The sequence below is a fragment of the Choloepus didactylus genome, chromosome 7 (assembly GCF_015220235.1).
Source record: "Choloepus didactylus isolate mChoDid1 chromosome 7, mChoDid1.pri, whole genome shotgun sequence".
Classification (NCBI taxonomy): Eukaryota; Metazoa; Chordata; class Mammalia; order Pilosa; family Megalonychidae; genus Choloepus; species Choloepus didactylus.
In genome coordinates this window covers 25,836,659-25,856,937 of record NC_051313.1, presented here as the reverse complement: position 1 = coordinate 25,856,937, position 20,279 = coordinate 25,836,659, and the positions used below count along the sequence as shown (strand labels likewise).

Genomic DNA, 20,279 nt, shown 5'->3' with positions numbered 1-20,279 from the left:
AGTTCACTTATGCATGCAATGGGTTTCCACTCCTTCCCAATGAATGCAGGTGCAATATAAGGATCATGGCACCTAAAACTTTACAGACAAATTTTATTGTGGCCACAGGTCAATAGCAGAACACAAAACAGTCAAATTTCAGATTCTCCCCACCTACAGCTTCATCATATACATTAAATGTGGAGTGGAGTAGACACAAACTTTATTCCCTCATCTTCTTCAGGTCTTTGCTCAAATGACATCTTGTCAGTGAGGATTCTCTAGATGAGCCCCATGGTTCTCCATATTCTCCTTCTCTGCTCTATTTCTTCTCCATGGCATTTATCACCTTCTAATACAACATACAGCTTGTTTCTTTTGTTTTCCATTTTCCCTTATTAGAATTTGAAATCTACACAGGCAGGGATTTTTGTCTGTCTGTTCACTGCTGCATTATTGGTGTTCTGAACAGCGCCTCTACATACTAGTGAATCCAAAAAGACTGCATGAGGATCTTAATTTATTTCAATAAGTATATTTTGTAGTAGCCAGTAGTATGCATTCAAAGAGAGCCTTTTCTTTCTTAGTAGGAAACAGTTGTCACTCATCTTCAAAGGGGACATTTTTCCCTCTCTGATAATGATGGAAATATCAACAAAGAGTTACATCTCCCTCTTCCTCCAAATCTAGATTCCTCTCCAGGGCCTAATTTTTACATAAATGTTTGAGTTTGTCTTTGGAAATTACTTAAGGTCATTGGATTTTATAGTTATCACATGTATGGCTTACACTTATTCTTAGAGAAACCACAAGGAACCTCAGGTGAAAAGTCATTTTGAGCTCAAAAGCCTAGAGAATTGTACTTCATTAATTATTTTAGTTAATTTCAATAAGCAAAATTAGTTTATAATAAAATAAGAAGATTAAAGACCATAATCCCTCCCCCCCTTGGAATACAGGCAAAGAGAATATGCCTGCCTAGTTACTTTTACTGAAAAAGAGAAGAAGAAAAGGAGGAGGAGGAAAAGAGAAATTATGGTCACCCCTTCTCTGCAACAATTAGAAGATGAATGAGGAATTATTTTGTTCTTTCTAAGGTCTTCCCATGATTTAGAAAGCTATATGTTACAATTATTTAGTCTACAAATCCTTTTAACAGAAGTCTTATGCCAATTGGTTTTTATATTTACTATCTTTACTTATTTTTATTTTGAAAGTGAATGGTTCTGATCCCAGATGATAAGGATTGCTTGAATACATGCTCATGTTTCCTAACTGGATTTCTAACTTTGTCCCTCATCTCTCTATTTTAATTCCTGCTGTCATTTTCTGAACATTCCTTACAACTACATTCGCTGTCCTTAACTAACCTCATATTTTTATTTCCCACTGTTTTAACTGAAATCTCCATTACTTTTGTGAGCAAACCTCTTAGATGTTGGTATTGTAATAATTCAAGCTTTTCAGTCTTACAATCTCCCATAAGGCCTTCTATTAAAAAGACACTGGAAAAATAGGATTGGAAGAGGATATTGAAGAAGGAACTATAACCTGAAGAATAAGGATAGCTGTTTGAAAATGTTTTCAGACGATAACCAGTCTTTTAGAAGCCTTGTGATTATATCTTTGTATACCATATAGCATGTTACTAATATAAACCATTTTTTTCCTGTGAATTATACAAATATATGGCAGTAACAGTCAACAGATTATTTTGAAAAATGAGCTTCTCTCTGTAGAGAAGAGACTAAATGGCCCCTGTGCAAACAAGGCAGAAGATTCTTGTGTTTCTGATTGTTTGATCCATGGCAGTCTGTACAGTGGAAGCCATTTCCCCTGTAACATCCTTTTTTGCCAGTCTTGAAGAATTTGTTCAGGGTGACATCAGAAATAAAGAGTTCGTGCTTGAGTATACATAATATGTGCAAGATACTATAGTTTAGCTTCTCTTCTACTGAATTTTACTTCTTTCCATGAATTATTTTTGTGATTGAATCCTAAGAATATGTTCTTTGGTAAATTTTATTAAATCTACTTTGGGTTGGATTTAGCAATTGTACAAAACAGTTCACTGTTTACTATATTCTTAAAATCATATGACAGTTTACTTTTTAAAAAGAAACTATTTCATTGTAGTTGTTGATTTCTGAAGATGAATGGAGTTATGTTAAATAAAATGTCACTAAATGAAATTTCAGACTCAGAAATGTGGGTATGTGTATATTCCCTTATCAGCCTTTTCAACATAAACTAAGTTCCTGTGTATTTAGAAAACACAGCATATCAAATGCCAATGAATAAATATGCCATTAAAATATGGAAAATCTGAAATTGGTGTTAGTATTTGGAAGTAAAAAATGCTTTTAAAAGTAACTTTACACCTATGTGGGTATATTGTAATGTTATTTTGAACCCATTTGGATTCAATCAAATGTATTTGATAATTTGGTATAAACTCCAAATCAATAGAAAGACTTCCTGACTTCAGATGTGGTAGAATGAATATAAAGCTAGTGTCAGTTATAAAATTTTCCACTTGAAGCAATGAAATGGATCAGATGATAATTTCGTGTTATTTCATTTTTACATTAACAAATACTTATTGAGTGCTTCTTATGTCTCAAGCACTGTTCTAAGTATCAGGGTTATAGGAATAAAAGAAGCAAAATCCTTGTCTTCTGGAAGTCACAATCCAGTGGAGAAGAGATGCAAAAAGCAGATAAACAAAGTTATGTGTCCTGTCAGTTGGTGGTGTAAATGTGCTGAAGACAAGGGTCAGAGTGTTGGTGAACTATTTTAGACACAGTGGTCAAGAAAGGCCATTCTAAGGTGCTGTCTTTTGGTTATGTTATCCTCATTATCCTCCCTAGGTTAATATTAGATAAGTGCTATTACTTGCCAAAAATGTTATCAAAAGGAATATGGCATGGCATTTAAGAAATATCCTTAATTTGTAATCTTTGTTCTGAAACTTAGCAGTTTAAATGTGTAACTTCAGGTACTCTGTTTTCTCGTCTGTAAAATAGGGTAATAATAGTGCCAACACAATGGACTAGATATTGCTATGTATCCTCTTAACAGTCTGGCCTCTTCCCTTTCATGGAAAAATCCAATATGGTCTCCCCTTACCCATGCTGTCGTTTGGAATGGCTATTAGAGTTATGACTCCTCTCTGCTCCCTGCTGGCGGCGATTACCCAGCCTGGAGATGCTCATGAAAATTCATCCTCATGCTCAGTGTCTTTCAGGTCATCCAGAGATGCCAGCTTCAGGCCAACTTCATGCATGTTAAGGTAAATTCCATACAGCTTTAAGTCATTATAACTGAAAGATCAATGCCGATTTTTATCAGAAAAGAAGAAAAAAAGAACCAAAGATAAACAAATTCTGACAGATCACACAATCTAATGTCTCCATTTAATCTGTTATTTCCCCTTATTCACAGGCAGAACCATAACCCCATGGTTTCCAAGGGTGGGTTTAGGTATATTCCATGTACCACCTTGTGTTAAACAGAATTCTGGCTACTGTGATTCCAGAAGTGCTAATTCAGGACATAGTGAAAGGATTGTTTACTGCTATTATATGAAATTTAATGAAAAGTTTCCTTGTTTGTAAAGTGGTCATATTATAAAATACTTTGAGAAACTCCTTATGGAGAATCTCAATGTATGGGCAGAGGAGAGGAATGTCATGAATATCCATCCTTGAGTAGATAAAAGTTTCTTTTATGGGATAAAGAAAAACCCAGCACACAGCCTCTGTCTTAAGGAAACGTGGAGCTGCTCTATTTCTGTTCTTATAAAACACCAGTAAAGGAGAGTGTCTATATTAAGGCAGGCTGGATGCCACGTTAACTAAAGAAAAACAGATTGAGTCTTCTTTCATGTACCAATTTTCATAAAGGAATATTTCAGGCCATCAATCCATTGACTTGCTAGATTTATGAAGAAAAACATAGAACATCCATTATGGTCATAATAAAGCATCCTGTTTCTGGAAACAGGAAAGTGTAGCTACTCTTCAAAGTGTCTATTCTTTCTGAATTGATTTCCTTCATTTGTGTGTATTCTGAAGGTTTTAACCTGTTTCTTAAAAAATAAATTAATTGAGCTTTTACATAACTTATTTACTAAAAGGTATATGAAAACATTTTTCTAGAGCATGTATTCTTTTATACCAGCTCCCCCAGCCCTCCTTTTGGCCACAGTTTTTCTTTTGGCATTTAATGGCTATAATAACTATGTTTTAAGAAAAATTTTCTCAGGTAAAACAAACTCTAGAAATTAAACAAGAGTATAAGAAAATTAGAAATATATAAGTTGATGTGTTACTTTAATTTAGAATAATTTTTGAGGAAATGTGGCAGTTAATCAATATCTTTGATTTATGGAGACTGTCAAACAGGAGAATTGGAAACTGGGTGGATTGGAATGAGGAGGGAAAGGTGATTTTCATGCTTTACCTTTCTACATTTTTTTCATGTATAATTTTGTGAACCTATGGAAATGTCAAATTTTAAAAAAAACAGCCTAAGAATTTATTTTGTTACACCATTTTGCAAATGCTAATAATTAAAAAGTCTGCAGTATATAAATATAAAATAACAATGAATGTAGTGTTAGCATTTTAAACGTAACCTAGAAACTGTAAGCAAGCTGTGAATTTGCGCTCTAGTCTTACAGAAGAGCAATATGTAAAGTGTGCACGCAGATATGAACAGGTTTTCATCTACTGCCCCAGGAGGCACCGTGCCCCAGGTATCATAGAAGATATAAATCCTAAAGGAAGTAGTAAATAACTTGAGATAAGGAACTAATGAAGTTCTTCAGATCCCTGTTACTGACTACTCAGGATGATTTTCTTTCTTTGTCCCTAACATGTACGAAAGCCAATTGAAAAGTCACCATGGGGAGGCAGATTTGGGAAGTTTCCCCTGACCTCTCGCTGGTGTAAATAAACCCTTTGCCCTCCACAGTCTGTTTGGTGTGTCTGTGCATTAAGCCTCAGTGAGTGATGAACCCAGATTTGGGGGTGGGGGGACCCCTACGTGAACACGTGTGTTTCCACCACCCTTCTTAAAATACAGAACTTTACCAATAATTGTAAAAACTCCCACAGGCCCCTATATGATGCCCTCTGCTTCCTTCATAGATGTGGCTATTCTAAATTATTTTGATTATCATCTTTATTTTCCTTAGTTTTGCCACTTAAATGTATATGTGAATATCCTAAAATAGAGCTTCGCATGTTTGATCTTTACATAAATGCTGTCATACTATATGAATTATGCTACAAATTCTTATATTCACTCAGTAGTATGTTTTGAGGCTCATTCATGTTGTTGCAGTAAGGTCATGCATTTTCACTGATGTCAATTTGATTACATGAAAGAGTTTATGTAAGATTGCAATTATCTTTGCTTTGTTTGGAAAAACTCAATTAAATGATCTGGGACTGGTATTTTTTTTTATGGCACTATTCCAACTATTAATCCATTATCTTCTATAGCTTTAGGACTATTTTGATTTTGTGGTTTTATCTGAGTCAGTTTTGGTTACTGTCTTCCTTTTTCTGGGCATTTGTCCATTGCCCCTGAAATTTTAAAATTTATTTGTATAAGATTTATAATATTTTCTACTTTTAAAAAACATGTTGCATTTGTATTTCTCACCTTTTTATTCTTCATATTATTAGTATGTGCCTTTTAAAAATCAGTATTACTATAGGCCTTTGTTTTATAGCTTAGTTGAAACACTCTTTATGGTACCTTTGATTCCTATTTCTCTAATCCCACTATATTCTTTATTATTTGCTTTTTTCTTGTGTTAAATTTTATGGATCTTGACTTCATAACTTCTAAATTTGGGTCCTAAATTATTGATTTTATGCCTTTCCTATTTTCTAATATTAACATTTTACAAGACCACAGGTTTTCCTCTAGGAAATAGTATTTTTCTCTTTTTTTTTCCAAATGTTTTATATTTTTGCCTTTCACATTTACCCTTTAACTATGTGGAATTGATGTTTGTATGTGGTGGTAGAGATCAAATATCACCCTCCCTCCACTGAAATGATAGCCTTAGCCTTGGGCAGTCCTTACATCACGCATTGTTTTGTGTTCCAAATACTTCAGTCTTGGATGGGTCCTAAGTTTTATCTTTTGTACCTTTAGTAACTGTTTAAACCAAAAATTTTGGCAAAAGGTGCTTAGCCAAATAGACCCAGGGCAATTGCTACCATCAGCTTCCCCCTCCCCCCATCAGGAAGTTGATGTTTATTTTTCAGCATTTACATTTTTTCTGATTACCAAAGTCATAAACACCCAAAATTTCAACAGGACCTTGCATTCTTAAGCCCATCTGATAAATCACAAGCATACTGGGTGGCAGGAAAATGCCCCACTCCTCATCTGAGACAGTAGGACAACATACTAATCCTGTTAGCTTAAAAGGAAACCCCAAATATGGTGGCTGGGGGAAAGGGGTTCCTTATACCTAGACTCAATTACAGAAGTTGCTTTTTATATTTTGAAGGTTTTTCAAAATAGATAAATGCTAAGTCTCACAATGGGGTTGGACCTGTTTGCCTTATAATAAATACTTCCATCTGACACGTCTATAGTTTATCCTCATTTTCAAACCATGTTGTGTACTATCTTAATTGATTATTGCACACACAAACACAACTTCTGAGGATAGGCTTCCATGCCCTTATTTCAAAGACCAAGAAAAGTGAGGTTCTTTGAGACCAAAGTTGCTTAATTGGACCACAGTCACACACACTAAAGAATCGGTAAGGACCTTTGGCAGGGCTCAGCTCTAGATAAGGGTTTCTTATTTTTAAGAACAGTGCTTGGTAATAATTGTTTTCTGAAGAATGATGTACTTTGAAGGGGGTAGAAAAAAAGGAAAACTGTTCAAGAGGAAAAGAAAAGGAGAGACAGTGGTACCACTTGGCAGTTAGTATCATGAACGTTAAGTAATCAAAAAGTGCATTTTACATGTAGAATACAGAAAATTTTTTAAATATTGAAATACTTCAGAGTTCCAAATAGTCTCATTTTGGAATTGATAAGTACATCTTTAAGTAGTTACTAAGGCAAACATTGACACACAAGCTCACCAAGAAATTTTTACATAAATTCCACAATTTCCAAAAAGACCAATTTATAAGCTGGTAATTCTCCAACCATTTCCAGGATCATGCCCTGCCCCAATCTCACCTACAGCACAATACAGTTACACTAAAATATTTGCATATTTGACTCTTTTGGTAGTTTTCTAAGGTGTGAATTTTACAAATATCATTACATTCTTGCTGTGTTCTTAGGAAAATTAGCTTTTTCTTTCTGGATCTAAGCTGAGAAGTGGAAGATTGCAATGAATTTAGGGCATTTATCATTTTAAATCTGAATTCTACTTAGATGCTAGAGAAGAAGAAAATTTTTCAAGACCATATTAAATTTAAAAAGCTGTCACATTTCATATAATCTTAAGAAAATTCAGTGATTCTTAGCTTGAGCATTCCATAAAACAAAATTACCCATCAAAAGGATTCCATTGCAAAGAAACTTGCCTATACCGGTAATCTATGAACTGGAAGACTTAGGTTCAGTGTTCTATTGTGTGATACTTTGAACTATTGGTTCTTATTTTTATCAGGAAATGTGTTTTAAAGAAATAGTTGAATTAAAAATGAAGCCATTCATGACACCATTGTATAACGTAAAGCAAAAGTTGTATAAATCCTTTTTCCTTTTTGGGTGCCACCTGTCCCAGTCCATCTATCCTAACATTCATAAATGCCCCACCCACAGTTTTTCCCTGGTCCTCAACAGATAGACCCCAAAATAAATGATGCTTTGGCAAGCAAGAAACTGGACAATTCTTTGAGTTCTTCTGAGGTAATGGAGTTGCTCCTCCTCATATTCTATTAGTTAAAAAAGAAGTCTAGGGGATTGAATTAAAAGACAAATGGAGATTTGGTTATTCGACTTAAACACTATTCAGAAACAGATGGTTTATATGGGTGATTGCCACATGCCCCCAAAGCTTCTTCAATGGAATCCTGATTTTTACATGAAGAAATTAAAGATGTTAAGGTTGCTGTGTGATTAGGACAAGCCACAGTTTCTCAAGGCCATTGCATAACTCATTACAACTTAATTCTTACATGTTTTCTAAAAATAGTGTCTGGCACACCGTAGGTGCTCCATACATATTTGATGACTGACTGAATGTTTAAGATCTGTGATTTAGCTCAGTGAGATTATAAGCAAAAAACAAATGTTAAAAATAAACAACCAACTAAGGTTATCGCCAAAGGGCAGGCCACCTTCCTTTGTGTGTGGAATTTTAGATACCTTTGAAACTATGAAAGGATTAAGTCCAAATGTTACTGAACATGGTGTTAGGTACAATTCTGTATTAACAGTTTATCAGACACCCTCTTATTTCCATCATGATATTACTGTAATGATAAGATTGTAGGGTTTTTAATCTATAAATAGCTTTTCTGAAGGCAAAGTGATCCATTCTCTCTGTTGTTCGTCAAGCTTTTCTGCCAAACATTTAATCAAGACAGGGTCCACCTTAGAGTCAAATTTATTAGCAAACCAATGTCCAGCTTTTATAAGTTACCTTAATTCTGCTCCATAGATACACACTTTGGAGGTGAGAGCCAGTACAATTGGGATAGAAAAGGCCTTCATGACAATTTCACTTGACAATTTCAGTTTACTCTGTAGGTCAGACACATCTTGGACTGACCTGGAAAACTCACCAGGTACTCCTGGGACACAAATTAAGGTAGCCCAAAAGCGCTTATCAGGTAAGTATGTATCTTTAGACTAGAAAAAAAGTAGTCTTTAACAAGGGAGTTATTGGAAATACACTGAACAAACACTCACCTTAAGACAAAATAAGCACCACCAACAAACATCTCCATGTTATATGGGGGTACTTCTTTGGAGATATTTGTCCTTATTGGTAGCTTCACCTATTCATAAGGCACCTGTCTGAGTTCATGGTGATAAATGAATCTTTCCTTTTTACTGTTAGGTGGTTTTACCGTCTCTAGCATATTTGCTCCATCACATTTCTTCAACTCCAACACTAATTCAAAGTTTATTTCAATGGAAAATCTTACCTACACAGGGTAACATATTTCCATTCAATTGAAGATTTGAGAAGATCTGACAAGCAATTTAAATCAGCTTGGAGTCTGGAAATGTGGACATATTCCACAGCCTTTTATTTGGAAGCAATGAAAATATTGGAGAAGCACTTAGCTAAATTGTTCACAGCAACTTTGAAGGTATCAGGTGACTTGTGGTCATAATGGATGCAGTAAATATTGTGAAGGCCATATATAGCATGGATTACTCTTTCCACCATAATTGCATCTTTTGTGAACAACCAAAGAATATGCTATTGGGAGTCTTTTCTCTACCATGAAATGAACTTTGATGGTATCTTCTTATGGTCTGATAAATTCCACAATCATTGGTCATTGCCACATCTTCATCATCCAAGTCAGTGATGTCTCTTTTTCTTATTTCCAGACTCTTGCCAATTTCCAAAGGCTCCTAGACACCTGAGCATTAACGTCTTACTGGAGTTCATCTGTAACATGGGTGTATCTGTTTCTTACAAAAGGTGAAGTACTTAAGGAGTACTCAACCAAGTAAATGCCTCTTTAAGGGAAGAGGAGTCTTCTCACGTTTAGAAGTTTTAATAAGAACAGCCATAGAGTTAAAAATAGGATGAAAACTTTCTGCTGTAGGGGGTATTTAAAACAACATTTGAATCTCTTCGTTCTCCTCCCGCGCAGTGGGGGGCGCCCAGGCCAGGAGTCTCGGGCAGCGTCGCTGGGTGCCTCGTGGTCCAACCAGGGGCCGAGGGGCCGGGCCTGGCTCAGCTGGCATCGCCACGTGGCCCCTCTGGGACGACACCTCCTCCCCCAACCCCGAGAGGGACGTGGGGCCGAAGTTTTCACCTGAGGGAGAGTGAAGTGTCCGGAGGAAGAGAGGATCAGGGGCGTTCCAGCCACCCCGCGGCTGGGGTGGGTTTGTTCCGCGCCTGCCACCGTGGTGCATCCCGGCACCCCGACCCTGGGAGTTCTCGCTTTCCTGCATTTCCAAGTCAGCTTACGGAAGGGAGTGGAGGAGCCCCGAATGCCAGGTCTCCGCTACTGCAGAGGTAGCCCCAGCGGGGCCGCAAGCTCGGCTCCCAGCTGCAGGCCCTTCTGCTGTGGTTGTGCCTTGTCATCAGCTTTTGAGAGCCTTCCCTAGAGTCTCATCCCTACCATGCATTTATCGTTGGAGGCTTTCCCCTATTTTCTTTCTAGTTGAGCTCTATTTAATTAGAATTTTTAAGATCTAACATTCCTACTTTTGTTGAGGGAGGTGTTGCCGGAGTATTAATTTATCAATAGCACAAGAATTCTTTCAAATCAATCACTATTGTGAAGACTTTGATCTCCAGTAGGATAAAGATATAGAAATAGTAAGTTTAATTTAGTTTTAAGAAAGGTATATTGTAGAAACATTGCCACATCCTGTGATGTGATTTTTTTTTATCACCTACACTCTGACTTATGACTCAGTGCAATGTTTTCCAATGTTATACATTAAAAGGAAGAAAAGAAAATATCGTATTTGTAGAAAGTTAAATGCCCACTGATATAAGAATAAATGTTCTAGGCATTGTTGATGCACATTAAGTAATTATGTACTGGTTGGAACCGACAATAAGTTTTCTTGGAATCACAATTGCTTAGTCATTTTTTTTCCTCTTGTAGACAATTTATGTTTTAGGGTGGGCTGAAAGCTCTCAGATTTCTCATGCAGCATATGCACTCTTCCACGATGTTAGGCAGAATTTTCTGAGCTCATGGATACATAGGAAGCGTTGAAAGAGATGTCTGTCATTTCCCCTGGATTCCTTCTCTCTAAACAATCACAAGGCAGCGACAAAGTTCTGTGGGATTGATTACAGGAGGCAATGTCATGGTAACCAAAATAATGCTGGTGGACTTTTACTTTCTCTAATGTCTGTAGTGTCAGAATCTTCTGTCATGGTTGTGTCTAAGTAATTCAGTACAAAATCATTTTATAACTTTCAGAACTCTGGTTGTCAGAAGGGTGTTCCAGCAACAGGCGTGGCCTCTGAGTACATTTGCCATTTGTGGACCCACACGAAACCTATCACAAGTTAATCAGAATTTAAGATGATTTCTAGATTCTTAATAACTCTCTGTCTAGGTGACTGGATTAAAAGGCTCAAGGTGAAGATTGATATTACAGATGAATTAGAATAATTTACTCATCAAAGAATTAAGGACAAACAGAAATAACTATAAACCATGATCAGCCAGAATCATGGTTAGATCTGTGGCCTCTCAGTACAGACACGTGAGTTTAAGTCACTTTGTCGGTTACCAGCCTTGGAACTGCAGGCTGTTTTTCTGTTTTCTTTGTGCTTCTAAGGGTGGTTGTGACCATTAAAGGATAAGGAACATGAAAAGCATTTAGGATTTACAATAAGGCTAGTAAATAGCAAATATTAACTATTGGTAATAATTATTATATAACTGAAACCTATACTTTTTCTATCACTGAGTGATATATGCCAAAAGGAAAGAAATAAGTTGATTGCATGGCATTAGTGTAAAAAAGAATACCTATCTCAGGAGGTCATAAATTTGGTACTTCTTTTGCTCCAATTCCATCTTTTATATTTACATATATAGTAGCTCTTTTCCAGGTCCTAGAATCCTATTTGAGGGGAGCAGAGACTATTACGGTACCGTTGGCCAGTGTTTTCTGCCTTATAGACTGTCTAGAGTCATCTACTCTTACTGCTAAATAACTCATGCCCCATCAACTGGAGATTGGACTGCAGCTTACCAGTGCAGATGGGAGGGTAGAAAAGAACAACAAAGTCTTGAAGTTGAACTAGAAACCTGAGGAGACCAAGGCTTTTCAGTTTGAGAGGAGTGTCATTAAACAAAGAAGTCTCAAAGTAGTGATGAATACTGAAATAATATTGGCCATTATGTTCACTCACAATATCATTAGCAGTTCAAACAATGAAATGAATAATTTTTTATCAATTATTAAAGTCACTAAAAATATTGAATTGTTACTTTGTTGTATTATTTAATACATACCCTATACTACTTTTGAAATAAACAGAGGAAGAGAGAAACTTCCATGTGCCATGTACTTTTTTAATGAAAGGATAGAATTTTTAACCTATGCTTGACTCATGATCAAAGGAAAGCTTTTCTGAAGATGAGTTCAGAGTAATGAGTGGTAAAACAAGGATTTTAAAGCATGGTTGTTTTAGTTCCCTGGCTGCTAAAGCAAATATCTTGCAATGGGTTGGCTTAAACAACAGGAATTGTTTGGCTCACTGTTTTGAGTCTAGAAGTGCAAAATCGAGGCACTATCAAGGCAATGCTTTCTCCCAGTAGACTGGCATTTTGGGGCTGGCTGTGAGCATTCCTTCACTTTTCTGTCACATGGCAATGCACATGCGGCCTCTACTGTCTTCTGGCTCTTCTTTTCTCTCTCTCTGTGACCTTCCCTATAAGGCCTTCAGCAATAGGATTAAGACCCATCTTGATTCAGCTGGGCCACCTTAACTGAAATAACATCATCAAAAAGCCATATTTATAAGGGTTCATCCCCATAGGAATGGAATAAACTTATGAACATGATTTTCTGGGGTACACATAGCTCCATCCGCCATAATGGCTATCTGACTCCCAAGTGATTTCTGTTACAACCTACTACTGAGATATTCTGTCTGTACATTACCAGAAAGTTAATTTAATCAGAATATCCTACTTTTTAAAGAATTCTAGGTAAACAATATGTAGTGTAATGTGTAGCATGTCAGGTATGTCATATATAACATGTACTATATAATCCAATTATATTAATTTATTAAGTGCAACCAAAATTGATTCTAAGTCATTTTATAGAATTTTTTTAAAGAAATTTCTTTTTGTAAAGTTTATTTAATGCAATGTGGCTTTCACCATGGCACATTTGTAAAATGTGTCAATAAAAGCAAGACCTAAAACACAGAAGATCTATCTCATAAAACAGTACATGTACATATATTGACAGATTTTTAGTGTAACATAGTGGCTGGTGATGTGATAGTTCTGGTGGGTGAATTTTACCATTTCTATTTCAAAGACAAAGCCAAGTAGCAAATGAGTTGAAAATAAGGATGCCTATTCTAAAAAGTAGATTCATATTGAAAACATGTATATTAATTCAAGCTACTTGGAAATGATCATCAGGAAATGACTTCTAACATTGTTTGAAAATTGAGAAAAAATATGATGTCTACATTACAGCTTTTTTTTTTTTAAGCAAGATCCTCAGTTTATAAAAAAGGAAAGTGCGAGAAGGCTGTTTTCTGATGGGCTGCTACTCGTGAGCAAGTGAGTTTGCATCAAATACCCATGATTTCCATTGAGCAGATATGGGGACACTGGAGGGTCTCTTGTCTCCCTTCTTCCACAGGACAGATTTGTTGAGTGAAGAGATAGAGGGTATGACCTGAGAAGCACTTAAATGCCGTCTCACATGCCTATCTCCTTTAACTTTAGAAAATCTTGTACATTGGCTCTGTCACAGTTTCTAATCCTAACATCTTACTCATTCTTTGAGCTCACATAGAAAAAAAAAATGCTAAACCGATCTCTGGGAATAGTAACAACTGAAGCAGAACTTTAATTGGGCGATTAGACTAGCCAAATGGCACTTACTAGGTTCCCAAGAGCAAATGAAAGTAAAGGTTTTGAAAAGAAGAAAGAAGCCTAAAGAGACAGATGAAGAGATATGGAAAATAAGTTCTAATTGATTTTTTTTTCCTGGATGTAGCCTTCTGGAATCTTGCTCCCATTTCCAAGTGTTTAAGATGTGGAACATTTCTTGATAGTGAAATAGCTCAGTTGAGTTTTTTTTTTTTTAAATTTACATGATAGTAGAAATTTGGCAGCCAATCACAGTCACTTTGAATTCTAAAAACAAATATTTCATAATGCAGTGCTGTTTATGGGAAATTAATCTGAATTTTAAATCATTTAATGTGCTTTTAAAATGATTTCTGATTAGAAAAACAAATGCAAAACTGAAAAAAATAAAAACTACATAAAAGAGAGTTATTAATATTTTTTAGAATATGAATCCTACTTTGCCCAATTCTAGTGAATTGGTAAGTAAATCTGTACATTTTTTATAAATATAAAACAGGACACCCATTTATTGCATTATGGCAGATTAGATATTTGAACTCTTGTAAGAGAACAACTAACAACTAGAATAGGTACAATATATTTTAATACTTGTAAATGTACAGCTGAGCAAGCCAGAAAATAAGGGAAATATTCAAGATAAAAACATAAAAGAACTGAAGCACTTGAATGATACTGGGAGGAGGAGGTGGGGTTCATGGAGTGCAGACATGCAAAGTGGGAGGAGGAGGTTGTTATTTACTGTGCTTGGATTTTAAATTTCCAAGAGGCCTTGAAACTAAGAAAGGGGTGTTGAATTGGAACTAATATCCTGAACTAAACTGGGCCCCACAAAAGGCTATACTCTCATTGCAAGTGTAGAACGGAAAAAAAAATTCACTCATTTACACAGGGAAACCCACTGTCATAGGCCTCAGTCTGGGCTCTTGTGGGAAAGAAGATATCCCTGAGAACTCATAATCATGGGCCTCCTTCTCACATGGACTTTGAGTTCCAATTTATACTACATGAGTGGTTCAGAAAATCATAATCAGAAATAATATAAAAATCAATCCCAGATTGCGAGGCCCATGGAAGGCTTGGCAGAAGCAAAAGCACAGGCTTTCTTGAAGATATACCAAGCTCAGGTTTCCAAGGACTTCTACATACAAAGAATTCTTGAAGATAAGTTAATAACACAAAGTGTTAACACTCATGATGACCAAAATATCAAGAATCGAGAATCAAAAATACAAGAATCATAACTTACAACAAACAGTAGAAAGACATTGCCCCCTCAAATTTCCAGATATTAGAACTATCAGGTAAAGATTATAAAAATTAAGTAAGCATGTCTACCAGTTTCTTTGTTTAGCATTCTTAGTAGATTCTCACACCTTTTCTGCATTCAGTAGATTAAGGTCTTAAATGTATTAGTGAAAAGTAAAAATAAGACTTTTAAAATATTAGAAGAATATATAGAAGAATTATAACAGTAACCTTTTTAATATAACTTTGAGACTGTAAGCAAGCAGGAAATTGTGAATCAATCTTAAAATGTAACCTTAAAGCAGTTTTTAAATGTAACCTTAAAACCAGAAGTAGGCAGGGGGTGAAAACTTTTGGTCTCACAAATGAGGGAGATGTATGTGTAAAGTCTGCACCCAAACCTAAATAAGCTTTAATCTATTGCCCCAAACCTCCCAGATTTATGTAAGCCTTTTGTCTATCTCCCTAGACTGGAAGGCAAGTTTCCCAGTGTAAATCCTGAAAGAAGTAGGATAAACTACTGAAATTCTCCTGTTATGTGTGAACAAAGGTGATTAACTCTCTTTGTCTCTAATGGGTATAAAACCCAATTGAATAAACACTTTGGGGAGGCTGATTTGGGAAAGCTTCCCCTGTTCTCCTGCTGGCGTAAATAAACCCTATTTTTCTCTTTAGCCTGGTTTGGTGTGACTTCCATTGGCCGCGCCCAGCGACAAACCCAGATTTGGGAAGTGCCCCTTCTATAGAATATCTTGATGCCAAGTTAGAGAAGGATTTCTTAAACATATCCTCCCCTTGCCAAATAATAATAATAATTGCAAAGGAAAGAGATATGAATTTGACCATATTAAAATTAAAATTCTCTGTCCATCAAGAAAAGAATGCACAATTACATTGTGATATATTAATATACTGGAATGCTATGCAACAATTAAAATAAGCTATATGCATAAAGTGAAATTTTGGAATGGTACCCATATTATGATGCACTTATTTGAAATTTACTAAAAAGAAAAACAGTCAATTATATGAATGTAGCAAACATATAAAATCATACCTAATGGTGTTAAATGGCAATCCAAAATAATGATTACGTGTGGGAAGGGAGAGAGGGAAGTGATCATGTAGATTTACACACAGGACTTCAAATATGTCTATAATATATATTTATATATATTGGAAAAATGTTCAATTTTGATCAAGTCAGATGGTGGTGTTCATGAGCATTCATTATATTATTCTTTGTATTTTCCTGAAAAATTGAAATATTTCATCATAGGAAAAGAAAATCAGATTTTTCACCCCTCACTAAATAAATCTGGTCTGATAATTTAATAATTTTGTTGAAGAAGTGCTGTTATTAACCTGCCCAAAGGACTCATGTGTATCAGTTTTCCAGGTCTTGTATAATTTGTTTACTTTAGTCCCAGGCCCCACCATAGGGTACATCATACCTCTAGCAAGCTGCCTGTTGAAAAATGCTCACTTATTCCATGTTCCACAAAATGGGGCTCAGAGAAAATTGGTCATAATCAAATGACTAGTACACAAGGCTGCTATACCATTGGAAGATATGAGATTAGAAGCTTATCATCTGATCAAAGACCAGACATAGAAATTTAATTTATCTGTGAAGCTGAAGGGGCCAGAGAACAAGTAGATGGCCATTCTAGCAAAGTTGTTAGTGGTGTCAGTTTGGGTAAGATAGAATGATCCCTAAGAGGCATCAAAGTGGGTCTTTTCAGACTTCAGTTCATCACCAGCATGGCTGGGAACCCAAGTATGAGGGTGGGCTTTCTTTGCTTTGAGTTTTACCACTTATTTGAAATTTAATAATAAGAAAAACAATAGTTTATATGTATGTAGCAAACATATAAATTCATACTTTACAACAGTACTATTTCTAACACTCTATAAACAATGGCATAGAAATAATACTCTATGGTTTGGTGTCTAACTACCTAATTTTAAATCCATTCCTAATTTTATAAATCATTTTAAAATATCAAAAACAATCACCACAACTAGGTTTTTGATCTGCTTTGGGTTCAATTAATTTCAACTAAGTTAATCTTTGAGCTTCCAAAGAAATATTAATGTTATCCATTATTGCCTCTTCTCAGACTCAAATAACTTTTCTTTTTGTTCCTTTTGGATGAGTGGATGGTTCCAAGCTGAGAGTGTAGATGTAACATAAAGGGGTATGCTGAAGAGGGGTAAGCCATAGCAATGGCTACATAAAAAGAAGTCAATAACATTAGTGACAGCTGAAAGGTCATTTTAAAGAATGCTGAGTTATTATGAAAACAAGTCAATTATTAAACACTCATAATAATATCCATAAGTTGTTGAACTCTTACCCTGCCCCAAGTTCTATGTTCTGCCTTTTGTATGTTTTTTTCCATTTAATCTTCATAACTACCCTAAAAGGGTAGATGCTAAGATTAGCTAAAACTTTCAGATAAGGAAACAATGCTTTAGAGACACCAACTGATCTGTCCAAGGACACACAACTAGTAAATGTCAAGACCCCAATCCAGTTCTGTCTTACACACAGGCCCAAGTCTTCATTTAACCTCTACAATCGACTGCTTCACAAAGGACAGGCATCTCTTTTAAGAAATAGTGGAAGTCCACATGAAGCTTGATAATCTAAATCTCTTGTGCATTTTCTGCAAACAGAAAAGAACAAGACTAAATACTGACTCTGCATCATTTCAGGACACATGGTACCCCAGCTCTTGCTTGCCGATGACTCAGGGTGACTGAGGTCTCTATAACATATACCACTTAGATCAGAGAAGCAGGGCTCTCACTAGGCCGAAGTCAGCTATCAAGTTAGCATTCACCAATCAGATCTTTTCTCCCTCTGAGGACGCTATAATCAGATTTGGGAAGCCTGGAAGGAGGCCAGCTTTCTATTCAACAAGAGTGAACTGAGATTCACATGTAAATAGGAGAAGAGAAAGGCTGCCTGCAGCAGTGGAAAATAACTCCTTAGCCCTGGATCTTCGATTTAATGTAAATGTTGCAGTGATTCATCTCTGAGTTGATAAACATGTTTTCCAAAGAGAATGGCAGTCAGACAAGAGGTGGTTTCCTGCTAGAAGGGCTTTGTTACTGAAGGGCTTATAAAGGGAAGCCACTTGACCCAGGCCTCCACCATCCCAAGAATGGATTAGTGCTAGGGGCAATTTTTTCTTATGATGAAACACAGATCAGGAGGAATTCTAGCAGTTTATTTATCAAAGAGTAGTTTGAGATGAGTCTTTAGCCTTAATTTTCTTGTTGTTTATAGAAGGACACCCTGCTCCAGTGTCATTTTTCAGGGCTGGCACTGATAGGAGACAGGCAGGAAATACTTCTTGACTCACTGACATGGTCATCATTTTATCTCCCCAAACTTCAGAAACAAAGGACCACAGATGTTGGAGATATTATAGACACCTATTAAATGGCCATTGCCTTGACCTCACAGCCCACAGCCTTCTCTGGGGTGGTCACAAGGACACGCTAAGCAGCCATCCTCCAGCCTTCCAGTGTCCCCACCTCCTTTCCTACTGTGTGCTGTTCCACAAACACGGGGAGATGTTAGGTCTAATGAAAAGTCTCCACCAGGCCTTTAGCCCTGAAACTGGGAACAAGCAGCCCCAGATGCTTATCAGAACAGGAATTCTTGGTGGCAGGGCCCCCTCCCTGGAGGTGGATAAAAACCACACTCAAACAGTATGGAATTGTCTCTTTTCTCCAGCCCCAAGTGGGGCAGGCAGAGCTTCCATCTGTCTGCCCTGACCTGGGCACTACCCTGGACCCTACCTGGAGCAATTTTTGGTCACCCTGGGAGACCAGCCGTGCGGGGACTCCTTCCCCTGCTATTTTGGACTCTTTGTGCTGTGTAGGTAACAAGGAGATTATTTGCCCTTTATGGACTCTTTATTCTGTGCAAGTAATACAGGGATCATTTGCTGAAATTTTCTGTTGTGCCCTGAACCTGTGTTCCCATGATGCACCATTGCCACAATCTTTCCACAACAGGTTCAGAATTTTGAAATATGGGTGCCACTGTTTACTAAATATCTACATGCAGCCAGAAGCAGAGAAACTGCCTCACTTTATTATTAACATATTCCAAGTTTACTTTGCAGGTTCTCTATATGTGAATACAACCCAAGTCCACCACTACCACTAGCCATTCTACAATGGCTTTATGATTCACAGGGGAAGAAGGTCCTTGTACTTACAGGTAAACAAATTTCCAAAGTCTATTTGAATGGGAAAACTCATGATGTGCATTGGAGAAGAGGTCAATTACATTTGAAAATTATTGGAACCAGAGATTTTTCAGAAAAAGAAGGGAGTATTACTTTGAAGAGATTTTTCAGAAAAAGAAGGGAGTATTACTTTGAAGAGCTCTACAGAGAACCTGATGGTAGTTTAGGGAAAGGCAACAAAATACTAAGAACATTTTGTTAGTGGAGTTTTTAACCTTTAGAATTTGTGACTTGAAATTCTATGCTTATAAATAAGCTAATTTCCTTTTCATTACCTAACTGTACTCAGTAGGTGAACCATTAGTAAATGCATAACTAAAAAAGTATACAACTACCTATATACCAAGTGGTATATCAATTCGACATTAAATGTAAGACTTAGAAGAGAGGATAGGATAACAACATAAATCTGATTTACATTCATCACTTAAAAGGAATGGGAGGACACATAAACACTTAAGGAATTAGCATAAATTCAAATATGCAGATGGTCTAGGTCTGAACCTTGCAAAATTCTAGTATTTAGAAACCTGCCAGGGTAGGAGGATTTGGGAAGGGTTTCTAGAAGGGGCTGCCTGAGAAATAAGAGAAAAACTAGGAGAATGTGGTATTAAAGAAGCCAAGCAAAGGGAGTGTTTCGGGGCGGATTTTGTTGGCTTGTTGAATGCTGCTGAAAAGTCAAACAAGTGTTCTTGTGATTTAACAATTTAGGCATCATTGGTGCCCTTAAAATTAGAGCAATTTTTTAGGGTGATAAAACCATAAGCCAGATTAGAATAAACTGAAAGGTGAGTTGAAAGAAAACAAACAAACAAACAAAACTAAAGAAAAAACGTGGAAAGGACTTTTAAGTGATAGTTCATAGCTGGATTGATCTAGGGTTGTGTTTTCTTTGGGGTGTGATAACAGAGAGAAGGAAAGGGAAATTAATTACATCTTTCACAGGAGGACAGAAATGAATATTCAGGGAATTAAAGCTATTTAAGGAAAGAAATTAAAATAG

At 36.3% G+C, this 20,279-nt stretch overlaps 1 pseudogene; it reads right to left on the bottom strand.

The window, feature by feature from the left end:
• Positions 1-8,475: 8,475 nt before the first annotated feature.
• On the bottom strand, positions 8,476-10,249 carry LOC119540501 (annotated as a pseudogene).
• Positions 10,250-20,279: the final 10,030 nt, after the last annotated feature.